General features: G+C 46.0%; 1 long non-coding RNA gene across 1 annotated transcript; it reads left to right on the top strand.

Moving 5' to 3' along the window:
- Positions 1-384: 384 nt before the first annotated feature.
- LOC119356404 lies at positions 385-2,959 on the top strand. Its single transcript, XR_005171932.1, has 2 exons — positions 385-1,562; positions 2,625-2,959. It is a non-coding gene; the product is annotated as an uncharacterized LOC119356404 (long non-coding RNA).
- Positions 2,960-9,621: the final 6,662 nt, after the last annotated feature.

Below are 9,621 nucleotides of genomic sequence, written 5' to 3'. Positions count from 1 at the left end.
TGGTGCGCCATTACTAGTTCAACTAAACTAGTAATGGCGCACCATCCCACGGTGCGCCATTAGTAGTTTTGAAAAAATTAAAAAAAATTACTAATGGCGCACCGTGGATGTGGTGCGCCATTAGTATTTGCACACTAATGGCGCACCAACACATGGTGCGCCATTAGTATTTAGTAATGGCGCACCATAATTGCTTTTGGTCGTACGTCGCGACGTTTTTGCATAAAAGTCCCTCTGTTTTTCAGAATTCAACCCGCAGTCCTTTTTAAGTCATTAAACTGAGATACCGTTTCGTTTTTGCAAAAGAAACCCTGTACTTTGGTATATTCAACCCGCGAACCATACGTCTGATTTTATTATTTGGGAGTGGATCAAATCGGCGGCTCGAGCGGCGACGGCGGCGACGGTCGAGCTTGCAGGGGCTGGGGGCAGATCTAGAGGCAGGGGTCGCCGGTGAAGACGAGGAAGGCGGAGCATGGGCGGATCCATGGCATCCGCAGCTCCTGGGCACAAAGGAGACAGGGAGGCCAGGGAGAGAAGAAGGAAGAAAGGAGGGGTTGTGCGGCGACCTAGCGAGGAGCTCGCCGGAGCTGGGCGAAGGCGGACTGGCGTGGGAGACGGAGGGGTCCGGCGCAGTCCTTGCAGGTGGAGGCAAGCGTCAAAGCAGAGGACGAGAGGATCCCCGGTCTAATTGTGGCATGCACTCAGCTTCCCCCATCCATCCCCTCCTACCCATCCGGCCCTTCCTCGATGGCCTGCATGCGATGAGCCCTTACGCGGGGTAAGAAGGGGGATCGCGCGAGGTGGAGCACTCCAGCCCCCTCCTAGCCCTACCACGGTGAGGCCTCCTTCCCCTCTCTGCCTGCCTGAGCCATAGGCTGGCGGCGCTGAGGTCGATCTGCTCATGCACACATTGTTGCTGTGACATGATGACAGCCACGACCCACTTTTTCTTCCAGTTCCTTGTTTTTGTGGTGGATGCATCCATGATTATTTGTTTCAACTATTGATTTTCAGTTTAGTCAATCAAACCCATTCTGATGATGCTCTTTTACTTGTACAAATAAACTATTGTTCACTAAACTGAGCAGCTAGCTACTGGTGTCTCAAAGATTAAGCGCAGGTTGGTACTTATGGTTAGGCCTGCCTCAAGTAGAGGAAGAAGAGGAGGCCTGAAAGAGAGAGGCCGCAAGGTAGAAGCCTTTTGATTAGGAGGAAGTCCAGCAAGTTGGACGAACTGCTGATAAAGAGATAATTCTATTCTGAATTTTTATCTGAAAAGCAAGATTGGATCACGGGTGTATGTTGGCTATGTCTCTCATGGTGTGTGGAACCAGTTATTGGTTAATTTCATCTTGTTTGTTGACATTGATGGTGTTGTCCATTGGTTTAACAGAAAATTGTTGAAGCTAAAGATGAAGAGGAACTCGTGGAAGAGGAAAAGAAATGACATGGTAGAAACTCATTCACACATATCAGGGTCATAGTGGGAGGATTGATCTGCTTGATTCGCTCCTGATGGTTGGTGGATTGTTTCTGGTAGGGCTAAGAGTTCTGTGAAGGTAAAATTTTGATCCAACCTATTAAGCAGTACCACACAAATTACAGGAGAATCTGTTGTTTGGTCCAACCTATAAAGGTGCCATATATGCTCAGTTGCTCACAACAGTGCTAATATTAACAAGGTGAATAAACTCCTGCTCTAGCGGAAGATATCCTTTATATTTTTGGGGTCACTGATACCTGTACAAAAACATAAGATGTTTTCCTAGATAACATCTTTCCTCCAAAATAATTTATATATCATCTAGACTTGGTTAGTTGTAACTTTTGCTTTCTGTTCTTTCCACACGCTTCTGTAGGTTCAAATGACAATTGTTAAATTTTGGGACCTTAAGACTTTTTAGTTGATTGCATCCTCTAGACCGGGAGGTATAATAGCATATCCCAATTGTCTAATTGATGATTCAGAAAGCTCTGGCTCTACTCATGTATATCAGTTTATATTCAGATTGTGAAGTACTCCTTCTATAAAGAAATATAAGAGCGTTTAGTTCTATAAAACATATTTATATGTAGTTATCCAACAAATTTATGTCCTAAAATCTTCCAACTTCTCTTAAGCTGTTTTTTTTGCAGGAAAGCTGTATTTGATCATAACCTTGTATTAAATGCAATTTAATTTCAACCTCAAATTTGGTGATATTTTGAATGGGCACAACTGTGTCGGTAGAGGACTAGAGGTTGACAGTTATGAATTTTGTGATAATCTTCGGTTATACTGTTATATATAGCACTTTCCAGGTTATATGGTTCACATTCTCTGAGCCAATTCACAATGACCATTCCAGATTTGGGCCTTGCATTTTTAAATTATTTTGTAACATTTTGGTTGATCTTTGATGCTGCTCCTTAATTTTTTACATTGACTGGTGTAGTACTAAATGAGTGTTGCCATTCAAGGGAAGCCCCAAGCTTTTAAACAGTATATGAATGTTGTTAGCTCGGTCCTTCACAAATAAGTCCCTTGATGTGTGTCATCTGTCATTGCGTATAAGATCTGGTCTTTCTATTTTGCATTGATTTTTCTTCTCCCGGTGCACTGAATCTGCAAGGGCGTGTAGATGGCAGGATGAGCAGCAGCATGCCGCTGGTAAGACAGGGCGTGTTGGCATACGCGAAGAAGCCATGCATGAATCTTCATGGCGGATGCTTGCTGGCCGTAGTGGCAGCACCAATTCAAGCTGGGAGGCGGGAAGCTGGAGTAGCAGGAACGATTGGTCGTCCATTAGGCATGAATGCAACTCCACTATACTCCCTTTTCTTTCCGTAACCAATTCTTTGGAGCAGACATGTGGGTACAGTTACATAGCCTGAAGATTGTTTGCTTTTTTTGGTTAGTTTAGATTTAGATTTCTCAGATATTCACTATTTGATCAATCGATCCATGTAGATCTCATTGACATGGTTTATGGAATGTACCTTTCAGCATTTACCCTGATTAGTTAAATGCCTAGCTGGTGATAAGTGGAAGAGGATGATCAGGAAAGCATGGAGTTGAGCGAATCAGTAAAGGAAGAAAGGCCGTTCAGAAAAAAAAATAGTAGAGGAAGAAGGGGAGGAGCAGCAGTCAAGGTTGGGCTTGGTGGCCTCGACGCCTATGACCTCCTCTATGTCAAGCCTCGCATCACCCAGTTATTATGTTATCTACTTAGATAACATAATAACTGGGTGATGCGAGGCTTGGCATAGAGGAAGTTCCTTAGATTTACTTGCGTATAGAAATATGACTATCTGATGTACTCGTATGACTTAGCTGAGTTCCCTCTTTCTGTAACAAGGCTCTCTTTTAAAGTTGTTTCGCTGTCCTCAGTCCTCGTGATCTCGGAATCAGTATTTAGTTGATAACTGTGGAAACAAAGGATAGTTTGCGAACAAGGTTCCCATCCCTTATATTTATTTTGGCACGGAAAAGCACTGTGATTAAATATGTTGAGTACGCCCTTATAGCAGACTAGAAGTAAGCTTCATATGAATGGACCTTGAATGTTGTTATTGATAAAGAACTGAATATAAGATACATTTACAATTATGTGAGGAAGCGAGCATCGATTATAAGGAGGTAGAGATGTCCTTGGTGGAGCTGGTGGACAGTACGGTACGTATAAGAGAACCGCGAGTGGTCGAGTACCAACTGCAGCAGCTTGGCTGCCTCTGAAAGTGGTAGCAATTCCGGGCCAGCAAGGCTCACGCGCGCCAAGATGGAAAGCATGAACCACGAATCCATGATGCCGACATGTACAGCGCCGCCGGCTCCGATGGGAGCGGGCTTTCGGATCATCACAAGGAGCTAATTAAGGAGCCATATTACGTTAGTATTGCAGCGCACCAGACATGCTTAATTTTTCTATGAGCCAGGTTAAATTAATTAGTATTTTCTTTTAGGTATTCTTAGTGCAAAAATGTCAAAAAAGTGGATGAGCTTCCAGGTAAAACCGTAACAACAGTATATTTTCAACTATCAAGCCTTTTGGTTTGAAAAAATATAGTCACAATTATCTTCCGTGTGCATGTAAATTTCCACGAAAATTGACGAGATTTGTGCGACATTTTAAAAAAATCACGATATTTTTTTCTAGAGCATTAAAACATCAATCATAAAAAACAATTTTTGTGCAAATTTACAAGTTCTTGAAGTATCATGAATATGTACACTTTCAAACAATCCATTTGGTACGATCAATCTTTTTTGTGAATTTAAATAAGATCCTTTTCCTTCACTAAATAGCTTCAACATGGAGACTCTAATAGAGTAGAACTATATTTTGCGACTGGCTGGACAATTTGGACGTGATAGTAGGAGAGAAACAACGCAAGAAATAGGACAAAAACTTGACCGATAAGAAGGAAGGATGTCCAACAAAAATATGGTGATAACGCATGAATACCGGTGCTGGTCGACCGATTCAAAGGTTCCCGAGTAAAATGAATAGATACCAGACATAAATACTCTAACATTTGTGCTACTATTATTACATACCATACAATTACAAGCTCGAAAATGCTGATAAAACCTAAAATACCGGGAACACAAAATCATATGGCAAAAAACCTAGAAAGCCTACGCGTGCTCACTACTGCGGATAAACATCATAGCTACACTACTATGCTTAGATTGCACATAATAGTTAGAAGTGGTTTGCATATAATCAAACAATAAATTTGTTCATGAAATTATTTGTTTTGTAAAATTAATGATATAGTAGTTGAATGCAATCATTGAAGGTTTTTAAAAGAGAAATACAGTACCAGCGAGCTCCACATCGGTATCGGTCTACCTAATCATCATGTATCAATGGCAAATATTAACATGCTCCCTCTTACCCCCTCTTTTTACATGTGAGGTAAGTAGGTAAGAGTTAATCAGAGGGAGCATGTTAAGACTACTCTATATCAATGACACAGGGGAGTTGGGGTTTGAATTTGATGAATAAAGCAAAATAAGATCATGCAATCGGATTCGATGCATTATTTGAAGGTGAAAATTGTGGACAAACAACTAAAAGAAATAACTCGGGACTACAACTACATTTGTTTCATAGTGGGAATGGCAGATGAAACAATGCCACTTAAGAAAAAATATCATAACTTCATGGTTAAAGAGACTTGGACAAGATAAACAAAGTGAAAAAAACAATCTACATGTATTTAAGTAATATATCTACATCAAGGTAGCCCTGAATTCATACATTAATAGCTACAAATATGCATTTCCTTTTCAAACTATCATATTTAATTAACGAATGTTTCCACGTGAGAATTCTCAAAAGTTCTTTTATCTTTATACCACAACTACACATCCAAATTATCTCACCTTGAGCACTCTGTTCTTTTAATTAAAGTGTGATTTTTTCTATCCCGGTGCAACGCACGAGCATATTTACTAGTAGTATTTAGTAATGGCACACCACATGTACAGTGCGCCATTAGTGTCCATATTGGATATAGCTGTTTTTGTAGTAGTGTTTGCTGCGGAGGAAGTTCGGAGATCCGCCGTATATACCTCTGGATCGGCTGTAGAGTTCGGCGGACGCATATCTGGACTTGGCGGCGAGCGCTGTCGATGCGGCCGAATACTTCCGAGATCAAACAGATCGGGAAGTGGACAAGCTATTCTGGTCACCGTTCAACGTGCCAGAGCGTTCGCTTCCATTGACCGACCAGCTAGCTGAATGGGCCGAACTCAATAGGTTGTCCGGACTTGCCATGAGGTCCGCCGTAGATCATCTATGGCCGGAAAAGCCGAAGCCGAACAGCTATTTCAGCTTAGTTCAGCAGTTCCTTGGTGCGGTGCCGCGCATCAATGCGATGAAGAGGTCGGCGTGCATGGAAGGCTCGTGGATGGCCCTTGCCCGTGTCAAAGCAAACTGGGCGGAGATGGATGCTACCACTGTCGCCGCGCAGGGGTCGGCCATAGGCCGAGTGGCTGCCGAGCACTATTTTGAAGAGGTTCTTGAGGGTGCTCGTTTGATAGAGGCCCAGTGCTCGAAGAATATTATGTTTGAATGACATGTATTCCCATTGTAAAAACAATGTTTTTATTGAAATTATCAAGGCTGTATTTATACTTGTGCCCGAAAGTATTGTGATGCCTCCTGTGCGGCCGTTTATGTATACATGTGTATAACCTGAAAGATTGCAGTCGTCGGCTTCAACCCCCACGCCTATAATGCGGGGGTGTTCGCAGAAGACACGTATTCACACTTAATCCAACATCTTGGTCCTAATAAGGAGGTGATAGCGTAGCGAACTAGGCTACCGGACTATAATGATTTAACACTTTCACTTAGCCATAGGAGTTTGACAGTGGGGCTACTATATAGACCCTCGTGGCTCCGCGCTCACTCGAATTCGGGGTGCGTACTTGCCCAACCGGGAAACGGCCCTTCGTTAAGGCGAAGGAATTCTAAGATTCTGATGGGTCATCGAGTGGTTGACCAGTCTCGCGCTATATCATGACAGTCAGTTTTCGGCTTTCTCTACTGAGGTGCTCGTCCGGATGAACCAGGGCACAATCGCAGTAGTTCTCCCGGTGCCGCCTTAGCCGAGAGAGCGGAACGTAAGGTAGCAAAACACAGGAGCCGGGCAAACCCAACATTTGACCAAAGACATGATTCGGAGTTGATGCATATAAGGCCAAACTCGCGACGCCGAACACTCCCTAAGGTATTCGGTCTTCATGGTGTAAACCGGGCCTAAACAGTGCCCTTTGTAAGAAGCCCTGGTGTCCAGGTACATGCATTATTCTAACGTGGCCACATGCCAAGACGTCAGCATCCTTCTCAATGGTACTGAGAATCCGAGGGATGTGTATCAACAAGAGACAGTAAAAAAGGTTGACGCAGGGTCTTAATCTAAAAAGAATCCTTTGAATGGGTCCCTGTTGCACGTCTATGCATGTGTCTCCGTTGTGCCATATCCTAGACGGGTGTAGCACGATGGTCATCTATAAAAGAGAGGAACTTAGGTGAAAAGTTGTCGTGCAAAAAGGTAGGTTTTAAAGAAACCATGTATAGTTCAAGATGAGTAAAAATTGCCACTTGTCTGCGCGCGTTGAGCCCCTTGTATTTGTAATAGGGGTGAGGGAGTCCTGGATTAGGGGGTGTTAGGGTAGCCGGACTATACCTTCAGCCGGACTCCAGGACTATGAAGATACAAGATTGAAGACTTCGTCCCGTGTCCGGATGGGACTTTCCTTGGCGTGGAAGGCAAGCTTGGTGATGCGGATATTCAAGATCTCCTACCATTGTAACCGACTCTGTGTAACCCTAACCCTATCCGGTGTCTATATAAACCGGAGGGTTGTAGTCCGTAGGACATCAACTCCATATACAACAATCATACCATAGGCTAGCTTCCAGGGTTTAGCCTCCTTGATCTCGTGGTAGATCTACTCTTGTACTACCCATATCATCAATATTAATCAAGCAGGAGTAGGGTATTACCTCCATCGGGAGGGCCCAAACCTGGGTAAAAACATGGTGTCCCTTGTCTCCTGTTACCATCCGGCCTTGACGCACAGTTCTGGACCCCCTACCCGAGATCCGCCGGTTTTGACACCGACATTGGTGCTTTCATTGAGAGTTCCTCTGTGTCGTCGCCTTTAGGCCCGATGGCTCCCTTAATCATCAACAACGATGAGGTCCAGGGTGAGACTTTTCTCCGCAGACAGATCTTCATCTTCGGCAGCTTCGCACTGCGGGCCAATTCGCTTGGCCACCTGGAGCAGATCGAAAGCTACGCCCCTGGCCATCAAGTCAGGTTTGGAAGCTTAAACTACACGGCTGACATCCGCGGAGACTTGATTTTCGACGGGTTCGAGCCAGGGCCAAGCGCGCTGCACTATCTCGAGGGGCATGATCTAGCTCTGCCTCCGGACAGTGTCCTGGAGGCCGCACACGCACCGGTTCTGACCCCTAACTCGGAGCCTATTGCGCCAATCGAGGATGAGTGGTTGGACGTCACCTCGGGGGCTGCGATCTCAATGGCGATTGAGCCAAACGCCAGCCCTGCACTCTGCATGACCCGTGACTCCGAGGATCCGGACTCCTCCCCGGACTCCGAACCCCCCGCGCCCCTGCCAATCGAATCCGATTGGGCGCCGATAATGGAGTTCACCGCCGCGGACATCTTTCAGCACTCGCCTTTTGGCGACAGCCTGAATTCTCTCAAGTCTCTCTCTTTATCAGGAGAGCCCTGGCCGGATTACGGTCAGCGAGGATGGGATACGGACGATGAAGAAGTTCAAATCCCACCCACCACCCACTTTGTAGCCACTGTCGACGATTTAACCGACATGCTTGACTTCGGCTCCGAAGACATCAACGGTATGGACGATGATGTAGGAGACGAACAGGAACCAGCACCTGTAGGGCGCTGGAAGGCCACCTCGTCATATGACATATATATGGTGGATACTCCAAAAGATAGAGATGGCGATGGAACAGCGGGGGATGACACCTCCAAGAAACAGCCAAAGCGCCAGCGTCAGCGGCGCCGCTCTAAATCTCGCCAAAGCAAAAATGGTGATTCCGACACGGGAGATAATACTACCCCGGATAGCGCCGAAGAACACCCACCCCAGCAAGATTCGGCACAGGAAGATGGAGAAGCTAGCCCTCATGAGAGAGCGGCAGACCGAGAGGTCGAGGATGATAACTATATGCCTCCCTCCGAAGACGAGGCAAGCCTCGATGACGATGAATTCGTCGTACCATCAGACCCCGCCGAACAAGAGCGTTTCAAACAAGGCTTTTAGCCACGGCAAGCAGCCTCAAGAAAAAGCAGCAACAGCTTAGAGATGACCAAGATTTGCTAGCTGACAGATGGACTGAAGTCCTTGCGGCCGAAGAGTATGAACTCGAAGGCCCCTCCAAGAGTTACCCAAAGCGCAGGCCGCTACCCCGATCAGAGGAGGAAGCACCTACATCACCAGCGCACGACATGGCAGACCGGCCACCTCGCGGCCGCGACAGAGAGGCCTCTCGGCCTCCACCCAAGCCATGCCCCGACGCCGCTCAACTAAGGCACGGGAAAATGCGCCAGACCTGCGAGATGTACTGGAGGATAAGGCAAGACAAACAAGATTGATCTACGGATCGCGCAGGCACCCTACGACACGTGACGATGATCTTCACTCCGGATACAACAAATCCGGTCGGGCCGAACACAACAGTCATAGCTCTTCCGAGCTGCGTCGTGATATAGCCCAGTACAGAGGCGCCGCACACCTGCTATGCTTCACGGATGAAGTAATGGATCATAAAATCCCAGAGGGTTTCAAACCCGTAAACATCGAATCATACGATGGCACAACAGATCCGGTGGTATGGATCGAGGATTATCTCCTTCACATCCACATGGCACGCGGCGATGATCTACACGCCATCAAATACCTCCCGCTCAAACTTAAAGGACCGGCCCAGCATTGGCTTAACAGCTTGCCAGCAGACTCAATCGGTTCTTGGGAGGACCTGGAAGCCGCATTCCTCGACAACTTCCAGGGCACTTATGTGCGACCACCGGATGCCGACGACTTAAGCCACATAATTCAGCAGCCAG

This window comes from Triticum dicoccoides, chromosome 2A (assembly GCF_002162155.2).
Source record: "Triticum dicoccoides isolate Atlit2015 ecotype Zavitan chromosome 2A, WEW_v2.0, whole genome shotgun sequence".
NCBI lineage: Eukaryota > Viridiplantae > Streptophyta > Magnoliopsida > Poales > Poaceae > Triticum > Triticum dicoccoides.
The sequence above is the reverse complement of the archived record's forward strand: the minus strand, read 5'-3'. Positions and strand labels throughout refer to the sequence as shown.